The 17,290-nt window shown below is 35.3% G+C and overlaps 1 protein-coding gene across 1 annotated transcript in view; it reads right to left on the bottom strand.

The window, feature by feature from the left end:
* The window catches only part of ST18 (ST18 C2H2C-type zinc finger transcription factor), a 100,404-nt gene extending 93,259 nt beyond the window's left edge, over positions 1-7,145 (bottom strand). Inside the window, exon 1 of the mRNA XM_054284704.1 lies at positions 7,083-7,145. The gene's annotated coding sequence lies outside the window, so the exon portion shown is untranslated. The remainder of the gene's footprint in view (positions 1-7,082) is intronic.
* Positions 7,146-17,290: the final 10,145 nt, after the last annotated feature.

Genomic DNA, 17,290 nt, shown 5'->3' with positions numbered 1-17,290 from the left:
AAGATGAGGGAAAAAAAATGAAGCTGTGAAAAACTACTGAAACTTACTGAGGCTCAACCTGTCGGATTACAGAGTGCAAGTCTGATTACAGCAGTATGATTTCTGTAATGCTGCTGTAAGTGCATTATCCCTATGAAACCATTCTTTACTTTTAACAGTATAAATAGCTGAACTTGTTAATAAGGTGAATGCTGAAATATGAAATACTCTTTACTCTTGTTGGTGTAGGTATGTAAAAAGGATACATGACTGTGTCACAGGGATATGCTAATTTTTAAAAACTGTGGGGATGCACTTGACCATCAAATATCTTGGAATATTTGAATATTTTCTGTTAAAATAAACTGAAACTTAATATCAGTTAGCATATTTTAAAGCAAAACTGTTGCAAGACTGAAGCTTGCTAAATCTCTGTTGATCTAGGTTTGAATTATAGGACTTAGAAAGCTTGCTTTTTGATGCCTGAATTCTCATATTTGCTAAGGTAACACAGGGAAAGCATTGCTGAGATGTACACAACTTTTAAAAATATGGAAAGTCAAATGGGATACACAAATTTACTTCAGTTTGGTTACTTTCTCATTATATTTTCTAAGCTGGAATTACTGGGAAACACAAAAGCAGATATAACTGCAGATATACCTAATATATAGGTGAATATAGTTTTTTGCATATGTGAACTTTTTTAATAAGTATGCACACATGTAATTGTATATATTCATATGCTCATTCCCCTTTACAAGGTATCATCAAATGTTTCTGTTATAATCTCACACCTTATCTTAGTGTCTGTAAGCTATGGTGATAATTCTATTGCCCATGCAGTAAAAAGGATGTTCCTGGGTAAGCGACATATCATAACGAACTGACTTCTGTGACCTGTGAAGAGTTTTAATTAAGTGAGCAGGTTATCCTGATATGTCTAAATACACGTATATTGACAAGCTTTTTTCCTAAATTATATAAATCCCCCAAAGCAAAGCAAAGAAAAGCAAAACAATTTAAAAAAAAAACAATAAAACCAAAACAAACAAAACAAAGAACTAAACCCCTAAAACCCAACAAAAGATCAATTATAATGCAGACTGGTATCTAAACGCCACTTCTTTAACTGTCTGTATTTGATAAATACTTCTTAAAACACATGGTTTGCAGTGGTTTTGTAGGGAAGAGAGAAGAAGCATTACTTAATGTACACAGGCATCTTGCAATAAGATCATGTTGTTTTGAAGCTAACATCCCCTGAGCCTCCAAAGTGCAAAGCAGACAGAAACATTTTAGTAATGCAAACAAGACTTTCCAGCAACTTCCTGTTGCCATTTTTCAGCAAAATAAAGGGTCCTGAGGTACGACACTGAAACACTACTAGAAAAGATTTTATCATTGGTTACACAGGCTGGCACCTGCTATTATAAGATATCAGCTGAATGTTTTGCTGTTGTGCAAGGAAAATAAGTAATGACTGTGCAACTGTTAAACAGGAATCTTCAGGTCTAATTTCAGCTCGTGTAAAAAGCAACATAGAGAAAGACATCATGTAAAAATCTTTTCTAAAAATTCCAAAATTATAGTAGCAACTTCATTTACATCTGCATACTTGTAAAAACTGTGCCAGGGATTCAGGAGTGTAAGTAGCTGTCTAGTGGATTGAAATTCGGATTCATATATATATATATAACACATCTTCAGCAGATTTTTACAAAGAAGTAAAAAGAAACTTTCTATCTGTAAAGTTCATCAGATGTAATGTACATCCCAGGCAATGATTACCGTGTGGCAGTTCCTACAAGTAATATTTAATTCATTAGACTATAACTGAAATATCCAGTTCACAAAACATACTGTTTCAGGTTACTTTCGGAATCCCAGAAACTTTTGTAAGCTGACAAATCAGACAGAAAGAAAAGGAAACAAACAAACAAGAAACAAACCCAACCATGATTCCAGAGACATTTTTTCTCCCCTTCATGAAGTGACAGGGGGGGAAAAAAAATCCCTTCATTATGACCTACTTGTCTAGAAACGGACTTCCAACCCCATGGTTAGGCTAAGATTTGCTCTACTTTCTCCCTAGGGCATAATTGTCAGACTGACTTACCGTGTGCCTTTTAGCCTTTGTTCTGCCTCTCACGCTGACATCAGGGAAGCAGTGATGTAGAATAAAGCAGGGGTGGGCTAGGTTAGTCCACTGTTTGTGTCGTTGTGTGGTGTGCAGGGACACTCTGTGATACTCTAGTGAGCTGCTAAGCTTTTTTTGTAGGCTTTGTGTCATTTACTTAACGACCAATCTCATTAGCTGCCAGGGTACAATGGGCTGATGCATTTTCTATGTACATACTCTACACAGTGACCCTCAAGGTTGCCGAAGGTCTATTTAATCAGTCAAAATGCTGAATATATTTGCAGTAAATCACAAAAAAAAAAAAAAAAAAAAACGGGACCACAGAGGTATCTCATAAGTGTTTACTCTTTCCTGGGAGTTATTTGCAGGTAATAAACTGATAGGAGTTGTAGGCAAAAGCAAGGGCAAAGAAGGGAAAAGGGCACTCACTGGGTTTGCATTGGTCACCTTTAATTTAGGGAACCTTGGGGGCCCTGCATATCGCTGTGTCTCTGCTTGTTAATTTCTCCATGCAGTTCATGCTTCAGTGTAATCATGTTATCACAATTAAACCCCTTTAAATAAGAAGAGCAGCACTAACAAAAAACCACAGCCTTTCGCACATTGGGGAGGGGATGTGTTTGTGTGTGTGTGTGTGATATTTATTTATTAACTTCCTTACTACAGGCAACCTCAGGGCTGGCATCTTTGCATTTCTAACCTCTCGTCAGTTACAAGGTAAAACCCTTTTAACTCTTATGAAAAATGAAATGCTGAAAAGCCCCATGAATCACGACAGCTGTCCATAAGTAACAGGGAGAGTTCTATTGTCCAACTTGTCCCTGGATAAAATGAATACTTTACAGCAGAGGCTGTTCAGCTTGGCTAAAGAGTATGGGGAGAAGGGGAGGAGGTCACTGGAGATTTCGCACACTAATTTAATCTGGGAAAAGGACAGGCACTGCATCTCACTTGAACAGACTGGCGGCAATCTGGGCTCCCACAGAACTATCTCCTTTTGCCTGTGCTCTATTTATTCCTTATCTCTGTTTACCAACCGCTAGGTCCCTTTCATTCACACCACGAGGCCGTTCTCCTACTATCAGTCAGCAGCTGACACTGTGGAAGAGCCTCAAAGGCAAAAAAAAGGGATCAAAACTAAACCAAAGCTGTATAAACAAAGCAACAGTAGAAGTAAATGCATAAATCCTAATTCTTAACCCAACCCACAGGGTGCGAACAGAACCTTTATAGTAAATCCAACAAACCCACCACAGTGAGCTATGGGCTACAGAGGAAATGGGAAAAGCCAAATATCATTCATGAAATCACCATCTCAAGCAGAAACATTGAAAATAGGCATTGGAAGATATTTCGCTGGTTTCAGGATAACAGGTTCATCAGTTCTCTGTATTCCCCAGCATGTAATGAGGCACAGGTTCACCTGTGTGCCTGGTATAAGAGATTTTTCCACTTGACCATCTTACTGTTTGAAAGCCTTAGCTAACTTGGCACTCACTGCTTGAGATTTAGATTAAATTAGAGGCAACCACTTTAAAAAATCTTTATCTGGAGATTGTGGTAATTTGAAAAAAATTTATAACTAGAACTTGAATGTCAATTTATTATTTAAGCATTTGTGCAATTAATTTTGCCTTTAAAATGCTGAATTTTTTAAATATCACCCTTTCTCAGTTGTTAACTTAAATTTTTCACTCATACTCTATGTTTGTAGCACTTAACATGAAACTCAGACAGGTGAAGACAAGAAAAAAAAAAGATTAAGCTTGTGACTTTAATAGAAAACTTGTGACTCTAATAGAAAAGTAAAGTAATAAACTCTGCATTTGATGTTATGGGTTTGGATTATTACAGTGATTTAACTATGCATAAGTCTATTTTCTAATTTCAGTGATCCCTTATTTTGGATTCTTAAATTGACTTAATAAGAGGCAATCTGCAAATATTCATGGAAAGACACCAATATTGTTTCACTGAAATAACCTAACTTTTAAAACATACAAATCTGTAACTCTCAAAGTAGGGATGCTCCTTCTGGAAGACGAGAGAGTTGAGAACTATTCTCAACTTTTTAAGACATAAAAATACCCATTAACTGTTAACAGTCAATATTCTGTCAACTGACTGATCAAGATAATTATAACAATTACAAAGAAAATCTTTCTCACTATCAAAGATGATCAACTAGACCTAATTTCAGTTTTGATTTTCACCTATGTGCATTATGAGCAATGAACTCTTTACTATTTGGATCCTTTTTTCCAAATGAATTAATGAATTAAATTTATCCTTTCACCAGCTGCTAGGCAGCAGATGGAACCATTTCTGAAGCCTTGTTGAATTCAATCCATAAAACTCATTTCCTAGGATTAGCAGTCCAAAGTTTCTTTTAATGTTTATATACCGCTTGGGATTTTGAATTTCATGATGTTAAACTTTCAATTTAACTATTTTTTTTTCATTTCATATCAAACAAATATGATCGTTTGGATTTCTATAGCTTTATAACCACACATTTCAGGTCACATAAGGACAAGAATTCATTTCAAAAGCAATCAAGTAATGCAAGATTGGGATCTGCATGGGGTTTTTTTTTTCTCCTTTGTTTTGTTTACATTACAGCACTACCATAGAAACCATTTGTGTTGTACTCATAGATTAATTTAGACTGGTAAAGTTTATTGTCTGTAACTTTGACAAAAAACTTTGCATAAAAATTTAATCTTACTAAGCAATTTTTGAAAGTTACTGTGATGTGAGGGTGTATTTGCTATTCACAGAAAGATGACATGCTCCTGAGTTAACTTTTTCATGTGCATCGTTTTTATAGTTGACTTCATTGTAAGGTGGGTGGTTTTTTTCTATTTCTGAGGGGGAAAATAAAAAGTAAGAAATGGTGGCAGTTTTGTAAACACTTCAGTAAAGATGTTTTTCGATGCAGTAGCAGGAAATACTAGTCAGTGCAGTACCCTGGACAGCTCCTCTTCTTTCGTTTTCAGTTTTCTCACTTCTGCTAAACACCTCTGTCACGAGAATCAGAGATCAGGGGGCTTGAACTGCAATTTCGTTCAGAAAGATCCCTATTCATAGATCTCTGAAAAATTTTAAGTTATAATTTAGCCAAAATTTCTATTAGAAACCTACAAGAGAAAAAGCAAAACAAAAATGCACCCTCTCCCGCTCAGCTTTCAAAGACATATTATATTAAAAGTCTTAAGAATAAAACATCATGATGTCAAAGTCTTCCTGTTATTCAACAAAGTAAATAAAACTTAAAAAAAAAAAAAAAAGTGATCCGTTGTTGTATATGACAGTGATTTCCGCTAATTTGGCACAAGAAATCTATATTAATCTAATAATGCAGTAAGCCAAGAAGGCCACATAATAATAATTACCATTGAGTAATTGAATATTTAGAAGGAGGAGGAAAAAAAAGGAAGACTGGTAATCTTAGCCTGCAGGCATGAAAGTACTATAACACAAAGATGATATTTACAAGTAACAATAAAATGCTCCAAACTGGGAAGTTAAGAGGCAAAGCCTATTTTTAGAAATTCCTGATTCCAAATCTGTATTATTAGTTAGTCACCTTAGAGCAGAAATATATTATTGTCTCAGAGAAAGCTTTCATCACAAATGCTGTAATTTTCCTTAAAATTTACAAAACCACTGCACAGCCAAACCAAAGAGAACACATCTACGCAATTAACTTAACTAATTTAATTGACAAAAGAGGTAGTAAATGGTCGTTGCGAATCCCACAAAGATCCTTAACTAACAAAGTTCACCCCATACAGTTTTACAGTTTAGGGATAAAATCTGGGATTTGTGCTTTTATAATCTCTTAAATGAAAAATTCACAGCACCTTGCACAAAATTGTCTTGCTATTTACATATGAAGGAAGACAAACATCTGAACTAAGTGCTTTGTTAAAGACAAAAGAAAGTCAGAGAGAGAGAGAGAGCTATTGCTGATCAGAGTGTTAAATAGACTTTCTCTAGCATCAAATGCTATTTCATAAAAATTATCCTCCTGCAAAATGTTGTCCCAGAAGGTCCATTTCATTCTTCAACCTTGCCTGATATTACTGTCATTTAACTTTCTAAAGATTTTCCTGACACATACATTCATTCTGAAGTACAGTATTCACTGTTTTAATCAGAAGCTCTCAATTCACTCTCTGAATCCCAAATAATTTAAAGGACAGAAGTGCCATGCTTTGAGAGATTCTTTTCCCCTTTGAGTAAAGTTAATAAGCATATTGATCAACAATTTTCATTTCAAAAGCATTACACATGATTTTAAAGGGTTCTAAAACATCCTGAGAAAGCTTTCTGGTCTGTAATACAGAACTGCAAATGAACCTGCATCTATCGAACAGTTCCTACAAATACACTGGTCCCACTCTCCCTCTCCCACCTCATTTTTTATCTCTCTTTTTTAAAAAGCCAGTATTTAAGTTCAGTAACTTTTCAAAATGAGAGAAAAAGAGTCCTTGTGATCATTTCTTCAAATCAAATAGCTAGAGCTGCAAATTTGCACAATTGTAAAATGTATATGAACAAAGGCTTTACTGAGGCAGTATAAATGCAATTACACCATGACATTTTATTCAGAAAGCTGTCTCAAAGCAGTTACAAGTAGCTATTTTTTAATTGAGGCCCAAAATAGCATTTAAGATAATGACCAAGCATACATTGTGGAAGAAACAGCATTAGAGTCATTAAAAAAAAAAAAAAAAAAGAAAAGTTTGCAGAAAGCATTTTAAGCATGGATTAAAACCCCTCAAACTTCTTAACACAAATCTCTCAAGATTTTAACATCAATAAATGGACAGGATTTTTTTGCTTTTCACAAGCTTAGAGCACAAACAACAAAAAAAAAAGACAGAAAGTTACTAACAGTACAAGTTGCTTAAACATCAATGGGATCATAGTGTGAAAAAGTTGTTAAACTTACTTTATTTTTGTTTCCAAAACTTATATGTTTCTCCTCCCTTGTGTGCTGAACTGTGCACTAAAGCTGTGTCTTTGAAAGGTAGTTCCCATGATATGACATCCAGCGCCTTTGACTGCCTAGAGATAAGCACCTGCGTTTGTGTCCCCTCTTTACGTCACACCTCCCTATTCAAACCTTCTCAATATGATTCACATTTGCACATCAACAGCCTCATGCGCATACACAGATTTTTTTCGGCTCTGGGCCCAAAACTTTCACTTTAATTTTCATCACATGATTGCTGTGGCATATGTCCTTCCAAACCTCCCATATATCAGTCATCATGCAAATGAGATGGAATATCACTCCTCTGCAGCAGATGGCCAGGGATGATAACAATGGCTCAACAGAGGAGATTCAATGTCCCTGACTTTATCGCCACGGCAACAACAACCTAAAATATATGTAATGGAAGTGGTGCTTATTAATTTTGCAGGCTCGAGTGTTCTGATTTTGTGAGTGAATGGGCTGAGTTAAAAAGGGGGCTGTGTCCTCCTGCCTCTAGAAGACTATCTATAAAAGCCAGGGACCTGGAAATTATTTTCAGTGACTAAGAAGGCAACAGCCTAGCAATTATTTGAGTAATTAGGTGTAATTCCTCCCTGTAGGCCTTGTACCCTCCTGTGCTTGTTTCACAGAAGCTCGTGAATTAGACAGGCACAGATACTGAAAAGAAAAGTGCCTCAAGATATAGCAGGAGAGCTTGCAGGAACTAAGCTTCAGTGATATGACACTTGGCCTCCACCAGGCTTGGTAAACACAAGCCCCAAGCCATAAGTAAATAGAGGCCCCACTCCACAAACACAGACCAATTAAAATTACAAAGGCAGCCACACTTCTGGGTGGGGCTGGGGGAAGCTTTATTCTGCCATGGTCTCACTGTGAGTTGCACACATAATGGTCTCTCAGTTCGGAGCACTGTGTACCGTATTCCATTGCTATCTGTCACTATCAAACCCCAGCACAAGACTCTCTCCGGGCTGTGAATTTCTCTCTAGGGATTGATCATGCACTTTTAAGAAAATGTTTCAAAGTGAATTTTCTGTGTGTTCTCTTCTGAATGCAGACCAGGAAGGAGAAGTAAATGCAGCAGTTTGCTATTTATCATCAACAGATTAACAGGCAGGAGCACCGAGCTCCATTTTACCCCTAAGCAAGTGAAATCTCCACAGTGTCTCTTCAACCTGTTCATGCCACAACTTTTACACACTTTAATACTTTGGGTGTGGGAGTAGCCATTTGATTCCTCAGAAATACAGTTCAGCTATTAGCTGTATGTTTAACTAAGAAAATATACTTGAAGAAACTATTTGTCTTTTGTTCTGTTCCCCAGGGAAGACCTTATAAAAATGGAGAATCCTTTGTCTCCCTCTGCAGTAGGGGGCAGGATGTTTAAGTAAAACTGATAAAACATTCTGGGAAAGGAGTGGCTCCATCACGTGTCAGAGATTTAATGCAGAATTGAGTCAAGAAAACTTGCTACCCCTTACATGAGACAATTCCTCAAAATTGGTAAGATTGTTGAAAGCAATTTTCAATGCTCTCCTAGTAGCCCACATACCCTGAGCCCTAAATCTAACACCAGAGAGGAGATAGTGAGTGGCATCTGAAGGAAAATTGAAACATCAGATGCTTTCAGAAGTGAGTGATAGAAAGCTACAGAGGCAGTGCTGGGACTGTGGAATCTTCTCCAACTGTGTCAGGGCTCAGCACCATCTCAGCACTACTCATGTTCTCTGTTAGCATTTCCATTTTTTATGAAACCTGTCTTCCAACTAAAAAAAAAACCACCAAGACAAGCATATTTCTACTGTGCACCAATGTCATAAACTTTCAGAACATTTATTTATTTATTTATCTTACAGTTGTACATCACCCAGCACTCTCACCTTCAGACCTAGTAATAGATACTACTGGAGTACAAATGTCATTAGCTCCCAAGAAAATGATTTGAAAAACACATAAATATAATGTATACCTTTTTGTTCATCTTTACCTCCCACTTTCGTATGGAGTTTGCCATTACATTTTCCAAACATAATGTTGCAGTTGGGTTTTGTATTCCTGTCTCAGGAAAGCTCAGCTGAAATGAAAACCCATAATTTTTTTTGTTTTTAATGCATACATGGGCTTTTTTGTGTCTGTGTCCATGTATGTGCACATGTGCAATTGGACTCTAGAATTGTATATGTCCATGTTCTTTATTTCTGTACATTTCATTCTCCACCTTGTTAATTTGAAATAACTCATGAATAAGGCACTGAGGTGAGATGAAGAGATAGGTTTGGTTCAAGCCTATGCAAAGCTCTGGAGCTCCTGGTAGTGGAGCAGTAGTTGGACAGAAAGCCAATTCAGAGAGTACTTCAGGAATGATGCTTTCCTGACAGCTTGTGTTATTTATGGGACTGGCCACTGTCTTCTGAACCAGATGGAGCCTTTTTTCTAGTCTTTTTTTTTCTTTATTTTTGTGATCTGCTGTGCATGGCCTTAATTGATCATGGGGATTGGCAATTAGGTCACTGTCTTTATTTTCTACAGGGTCAAGTATAAGTACCTAATTTACCTTAAAGATACAGCTCACTTAGCAAAGATATTCTTGATCCTCTTGAACATGGGAGGAACATGCAACTGGGAGGATGAGTAACATTTGTACACACAGGTTACTTTTCCCTCTATGATATCTATATAGTTGAAGTGGTAGTGCCATTGGTATTGAAAACTACATCCAAAAAAGGATTTGAAAAGTATTTGCTACATTCCACTGAGACACCTAAGTAAGAAAGATAGAATCTTTGTCATTAAATCAATCCTAATTAAAGTTCAGATTTAACACAACTTTGCATTTTGCATGGTTTGCAGTCCCATAAGTAATGGGAAACAGGCAGATTGGATTGTACTTAGCATCCATTTAAAAAAATGTACTTAGGATGTAAGTGCTTAAAACTTAGCAAAACTTTAGGTTGCAACAGTCATGCTGTTTTAATCCTCTAAGTGATAGGAGGTTCTAAACTTGCAAGTTTAAGACTAAGACTAATGAGGAAAAGGAAAAAAAGCTAAATTAGCTACTTAGGCAAAAGTGAAATACAATACAGAGTGATGGCTTTTTGCAGAAACACAAATGAAGCAAATGTGCATTGCAATATGCAGTAGTTACTATTCAGACTTGCTGTGATAAGAAATGTTGCATTCATGGTCAGGTACAAGACTTCATAACCTTCAACTGATAAATAAAATACTCTTCAAACACCATAGATAAAATTATAAATTAATGGTGGTAATACATCAGATAAACTAGACTGACCAAAGAAAACCAAAGAAAATTTCCTTGTAGACTGTACAGCAGTTCAGACTGCTATCCAAATTCAGGGAAAATATCAAAAACTGCACAGAACTTTAAATAAGTACCATGAATAGTGTATAAAACAGTACTAAAAAATTCAGTGTTTTCACCTGAATTTAGTTTATCTTCCAATTATGAAGAAGAGATTAGAACAGTGAAAAAAGGTAGAAATAGATGTACAAATAGATGCACTCTGCAGAAATAGGTGTACTCTCTGTATCTCCACATCTTACCAAATAATATTCCAGATCTACTTAGAAGAGAAAAACTTGTTTATACCTCCTCCCAAACAAAACAGAGATGCCTAAGAGACATCATGAGACAAAAAAATAGAAAGGGACAATAATTATAAAGAAACTTCAACATAACAAATGTATTTCTACTTCTGTGAGCAGCTATTAGCTCAGCAGAATCATAACTAAACACTCTTGAAAGGGAGACGTATCAAAGAAATCAGAGAGATTACATGAGACGTATTGAAAAGCAAGCAATATGGGAGATGAAGCTTGCTGCTTCACAAAGAGATAAGGGAATGAAATATTCTCTCCTAGTGCCAGTAAATTCATTGCATGGGTTGACATCATCAAGCACCAAGTGCAGAGTCATTATAGACAATAACGTTGCCAAAGTTGCCAAACCCGTGAAGAACCTGGTTGAATAAAAATAATAAATCAACCTGGAGTGAGTTATTTTAGCCAGCTTATGCTGAGGAAAGCTGGCAGATATACACATAGCATAAAAACTACAAATCATTAAGCATTCAACTTTGAAACAACATTTAGAAAATGCACTAACTATGTTTGTACAACATATTACTTCAAAGTTTCCATTCAGAGGAACAGAAAGGAGGAAGGAAAAAAGATACCTGAACTAATATTAACAGGGAAAAAGTTATCCAGTTAAAATGATATCTTGGCTCATAGGAATGTAGAAGTTTTCAGCATGTTTTCTGTGAAATATTCTATTCACTGAAATAACAGAGAGATTTCATCTTCTCTCTAGCCAATTTCTTTCTTAAATGTTTGCTCAACATTGCCCTAGAGAAAGCCAGCAAATTTTGAAGTACTCCTTTCCTGCCAATAAATTATACCACAGAATACTGAAAACAGACATTTCAGGTGAATTTTCTTGAAGTCTCCTAGTGCAGGCATGCACCCAATTCTCTTAGGCTTTCTATTAAAATGCTTAAAGGACTATGGAAAACTCTCCAAGCAAAGGATATAAAAAAGTATTCTTCATGGGGCTTATTGTTGGGATCGTACCTCGCTGAAAGCGAGATTAGAATATTGCTGGTTACAGTTGCAGTTTCATAAAATTCAGGCAGATCTAAAACTAGGCGGGGGAAATTGTCTTTTTGCAGTCTTATTTACTTTAATATATAGCCTTAATAAATAACTGAAAGCAGTTATTTAATATTCACTGAAAATTAGGTGTAGGTGATGTCAAATATGGATTAAGCCTTTCAAAAACTCTCTTAATAAGGCTAAATAGTAACAATTTTTCTCAGCTCTTGCTGCTAATTAAAAAAAGCTCTCAAACATATATTTCTCCTAATCACTGTATTATTAAATGCATAAATAAAAAGACAATAATCATATTTCTATTGTAGTAACTTTCTGTGCTAGATACTATCAGATTTTCATTTGCATTTTAGATAGCTGATCAGTTGGAAAAATTATTTTGAGTAATTTGAGTAATTGAGTAATTGAGTAATAAATTAGTAGATTTTAAGTCTTGACTCAAAAAGCAAAATTATTACATTTATGTAAACCTTATTTTAGAGAACTTTTGACTTCTAAATTATTTATCTGTTTGCTGCCACTGTATGTGCCATTCGTACCTTTCACACACTGTCACAAATTTTGTAAGAAAGTAGGGGTGTGATACCTTTAACTTCTACTGTTAACCTCAAAAAACTTCATCATGAGTATCAGCAACACCTGACTCTGGGAATATAATTATTTCTACCAGAGCAAATGAGCCCTGAAAATGTTGACGTGAAGCTCACCTAATCTAAATAGTCCTGAGAAGTGCAAAGCTCAACACAGTTGTGTAAATATCCTGATCTCTGACAACTGCGCCTTTCCCTCAAATCCCTTCATATCCTTCATTATGTGTATTTTATTAAAGCCTACCTATGGCAACTGGGAGCATTCCAATTTCTCTTTGGGAAGCATTCTTTCTCTGATTTGGACTTGTCTGCAGGCAAGCATGTCTGCTTGCTGTATTTTTGTTGCTCACATTCCACAATTTTCCAGATTAGGGAATTCAACAGGTAAACACCCATCTGTCTTGTTCCTGTCCTCATATTTCCCTAGGCTTCCAGCTGTGGTTTTCCAGAATTTTGTAGTTGATAGCCATGCCTTGGGAGAGTGCCAAGGCAACCTTTTCTGCTGCTGTCTCAGCTACATACACAAAACTTCAACACCTATTGCCAGCAATGTCTTACCTGATCCTTGACAGCTGCTTCCTCCAGGGAAATCCTGCACATCATTTTCCTTTCTCCTTTCTGCTTGTGCAAAGAACATCCTTATTCTCCAAAGAAAACCCTAATGACACTGTGGAAACAGTGATCTTAGTGTTCCTGGGGTATAAAAATTCTACACGGTGAACCAAAATTCAAAGGGGTCTCATCATTAATTATCACGATGAAAGGAGCCAGTTGAAAGAGGTATTTTTAAACATATCTTTTGTGGATATAAAGACAGAAAATATTGGCATCGTCTTCCTTCTTTAACTCGCCAGGATTTTGGCACAGGATTTTCCTTCTGCTTCTACATTTTTAGGATCTATTTTATAGATATATCCTACTAAAACCAATCTGACTTCTTCAGTAGAACCATCTTCCTAGTACACAGAATTCTATTATATTTTTAAAACCTTGTCAGATTTCACTGTTAAAATTTCTAAATTTATATTATTGGGGTTTTTTCTAATAACATTAAAATAATGGTGCTGAACTTTGAATAACTTTACTGGAATGCATACAGAAAGTCACGCCACAAGACACAAATAATCTAACAAGGAAATCTTAAACATTGCATGAAAAGGATCCAAAATCTGTGTATGCAATATTTTGAGTATATGACCACAACTGGATTTAAATTTGCATTTTATGCACCTTGTTAGGATTTTTAAATACCATTTTAATGCAATAAACAATTACAACACTTAATGTTATAACACAGTTTGTGCAAACTTTGGCTGTCCAAATCACTATAAATAGGCATATGTAAATTAATCTCTGCTTTCCAGTATCTATATACAAATATGTACTTCATATAAACTTATAAATATATATATGTAAATTTTAGGCATAATTTAATTAAACCTTCAGGGCAAAAAAAAAATTTTAACACTGAAGAAATAATTTTAATAGAATGGAAATAGTACTATAAACTTTCTCTAAACAGTTTGCATAAAAGTAAAGGGGAGCCATCAGAGGGATTTTTTTGTCTTTTATTTTTTCCTCTGTGAATCAATGAGATCTACAAGAATGCCTGGTCTTTAATCATGAAGTATTTAAAAAGCTTAAATCCAGAAAGGGATAACAACCATCTGAAAAAAGGGGGAACTATGTTTCCATGGACTAGACTTGCTTTCTTTTCTTACACACTTTGTTGAGCAGCCTACATGGCCAGAGGCTATTCTGGACCTAATCCTAGGAAATGAGCCAAGCGTGATAAATAAGGCTGAATGCTGGGAGTGGCTAGTGTAAACCACTGTGTCATTAGTCACTAGCCCTCAGTAACTAAGTATATGTTTTCTTCTGGCATTTCTAAAAGCAGTTTTTAATTTAAAGCTCAGTCATCCCCTCTGTGTTGGAAATGTCAACCAAGAATATGCAGAGAGCCCCAGACACTAACCACTTGCTCAAAAACTCCAGGTAGATCAACACATGAATTATGCTCCTCTGTGAGAGATACACCACGCTCCCAAACATGACTTGATTTTGAAAATACTGATCAGATTGCCTACTCCTCTGTCCATACAAGTCACCAGCAAAATATTATTACTGTCAGCAGCAGCAGCAGAAAAATTAGGCCCATCCCTCCTACTAGAGAAAAGCCAATGTTTTGTCTACTAAATTATTTGAAAATAATTTCAACTAATAAGGACAGATATGGCAGCAAGTGTACAAAAACTCCAAAAAACCTAAAAATTTAAATGTGTTATTTTTTTCCTTACTCACTTAAACTTTTTTACAGTTAAACAATTTGTCCTCAATTAAAAAAAAAAAAAAAGCTTAAAATAAAACCTAATCATCACACTCATCTACCCCACTAAATAAACAAAAAAATCCTCAGCTATTCTTCTTTGCTTTTGGAGAAAATACGGCAATTTGTATTCCAATTTTTTCAAGCCAAAGTTACAGGGGGCTAAAATAGGGCTTTATAATGGAAGTTGATTGCAACCCTAACTACAGAGGGGCTACTGCCTTTCCATAATAAAGAGCTGCACATTTCCAAGGAGGGGAGGAGAATACTGCTCTGCATGACTTCTTGTAATTTTGCTTCTTTAAATTATGGTTGTGTCTTGGGAACTTTCTTAGTTTTTTCTGAGCATAAAGTTTGATATTGCACTTCATGTGGTTTTAATTCTGATCCTAGCACACTGGCATTTTGCAGTTGATATGTATTAGAAATAGGGAAAATTATGAAGATTTGCACTTTTTCAGAGCTGTGATCCCAAATTATTTTGGGGTTAGTGGTTTTTGGGGTTTTTGTGTTCTTTTTTGGGGTGTTTTTGTGGGTGGCTTGGTTTTGTTTTTATTTGTATGAATCATACAAAAAGGCCATGCAGGTTAAAGCAGAAATTTAAACAAATTTGGATTTAGTTTTCTTGCTTCATATTGTCTTCTTGCTTAACGGTAGAATGATTTTTGGCTGTTTAAATTTCAGTCTGGAATGCATGCTGGCTGTTTTTCTTTTTTCTGGGCATAAAATGGGTGATACCACAGAGACAGTGTCAGGAATGTAAACTGTGACCATAATAATCAGTGCCCAGGTATGATATTATTAGCCTCAGCTTCTATTGCACAAAGGTTTGACTAGCAGTAAATGTTTTTCAGTCATCTGGATGTTTTATCACCACTAAAGGCTGCTCACAAACAACAAAGAGCAAGTAAAAGAATGAGATTATGCAAATTTAAATTGGGATTGTTTTCAAATAATCAGAAGTCATATTGGTGTGGGTTTTTTTCAGTGCGTTTAAGGGAATACAGAGGGGATGAGACATGGTGAAATGGACGTCCTCAGAGGAAAGATTTATTTGCATATCAATTCAGATATATGGTCTGGTCTCCAAAACTTTGGTGTCGATTTAAGTCCATTCTTATCTATTGCCCCATTGCTTCTATCTCTGCAAAAAGCCATGGAGCTATATTTTGTGTTATGTCTAACACTTTTAAATGTTTTCATAACGACAGGTGAGAACATCCTTCCAACTTAAAGAGCTTTGCATGCAGATTAAGGGCCTACCACACTTAAAAGCACAACTCCTGGGTAAAAAGGCTCTTTCCTTTTTGGAGACAGCAGGCACAAAAACTTCACTTGTAAAAAAAGCATAGTTGGGAAACTCTGGAGCAGAACTATAATGTACCAGTGAGGGTTGCTAAAAGATTCATGCATTTAAATTCTTTTCTGCAGTATTAAAATCCTAAGTGACTATGGAGGAAATTAGTTTAAAAATTTAATTCTCACACACATTTATTAATTGAAATGATGGAATAAAGGACTGTATTTAAAGACAAAATTTACATTTGACATTTACAAAATGTCTCCTAAAGTTACTGCCCAAGTATATAATACGTATTTTTTTGTGTATTCTTTCCCTAGAATACTCTAAAGAGTACGCTTTAATGTTAAAATTGTCCTTTCCAAATATTAATGAAAACAGCAGTATTGTTTTTCAAAAGTCTTATTCAGAACACAAAAGTGTGGCATTTCACACTTGAAAAGGGTGTTATTACATTACAAGCAGAGAAAACTGGAACCCTGCCTTTTTGAGTATCCAAGAATACCCAATACCCCTTCCTTTCTGGTTTAGGTACTCTAAGTGCAAAAAAAAAAAAAAAAGAATTATCAGGTCTTGAAGAATCTGTAAGACTTTTTTCTTCTTCAAGTCCATGTATGAATAGACATGTGAATAAACATGGGAAATTCTAGTCATAAAGCATCCAACCATACATGGAAAATATTACAATTTTGTTTTAAAGTCAGTTCTAAGTGTAGAATGCTTCAGTACTTTTTATAATGTATCTAAGCCATAAATTTATGCATATATTATAATATTAAACTTTGACTGTGTTTGTACCACACTGAATTCCCATTTCCCCACAAAAAGAGTGACCTACATGATAAGGATAAAAAATTAAGTCCCTTAAATGAAAAAATTAAGACAAATAAAAAAATTTAAAATATTTTAAAATTTCAAACAAAATGCAAAAAATAGGCAATTGAAGAAATGTAAAATAAAATCATTCAGATGATTTTATTCAAATGTGAAGCTAGTGTATCTTCCACGTTGTCAAAAAGAAGTAACAAATGTAGTACGAGTTTCTTGCCCACTGAAAATCCACGTCTTCACAGTTCAACATTGCATTAAGAAAATAAATGCAATTCTTGCAATGAGAATACAAATGCAATCCTTTGAGTCAAAATTTTTTTCCCTTTTTTTCAAATGATAGTAAGAAGTAGATATTTAAATTGCTGTGACTTTCATCTGCCTTTACTCATCTAGGTTCAGCCTAGATCTGTTTTGATCTGTTTTAATCTATTTTGATTAAAATACTGGAGTATAAACTCTGTGGACCTCTAACTCCATAGAA

Source organism: Melozone crissalis, unplaced genomic scaffold, assembly GCF_028551555.1.
Source record: "Melozone crissalis strain CALT ecotype California unplaced genomic scaffold, PUWL_Pcris_2 ptg000042l_1, whole genome shotgun sequence".
Lineage (NCBI taxonomy): Eukaryota > Metazoa > Chordata > Aves > Passeriformes > Passerellidae > Melozone > Melozone crissalis.
This window is presented reverse-complemented; position numbering and strand designations above follow the sequence as displayed.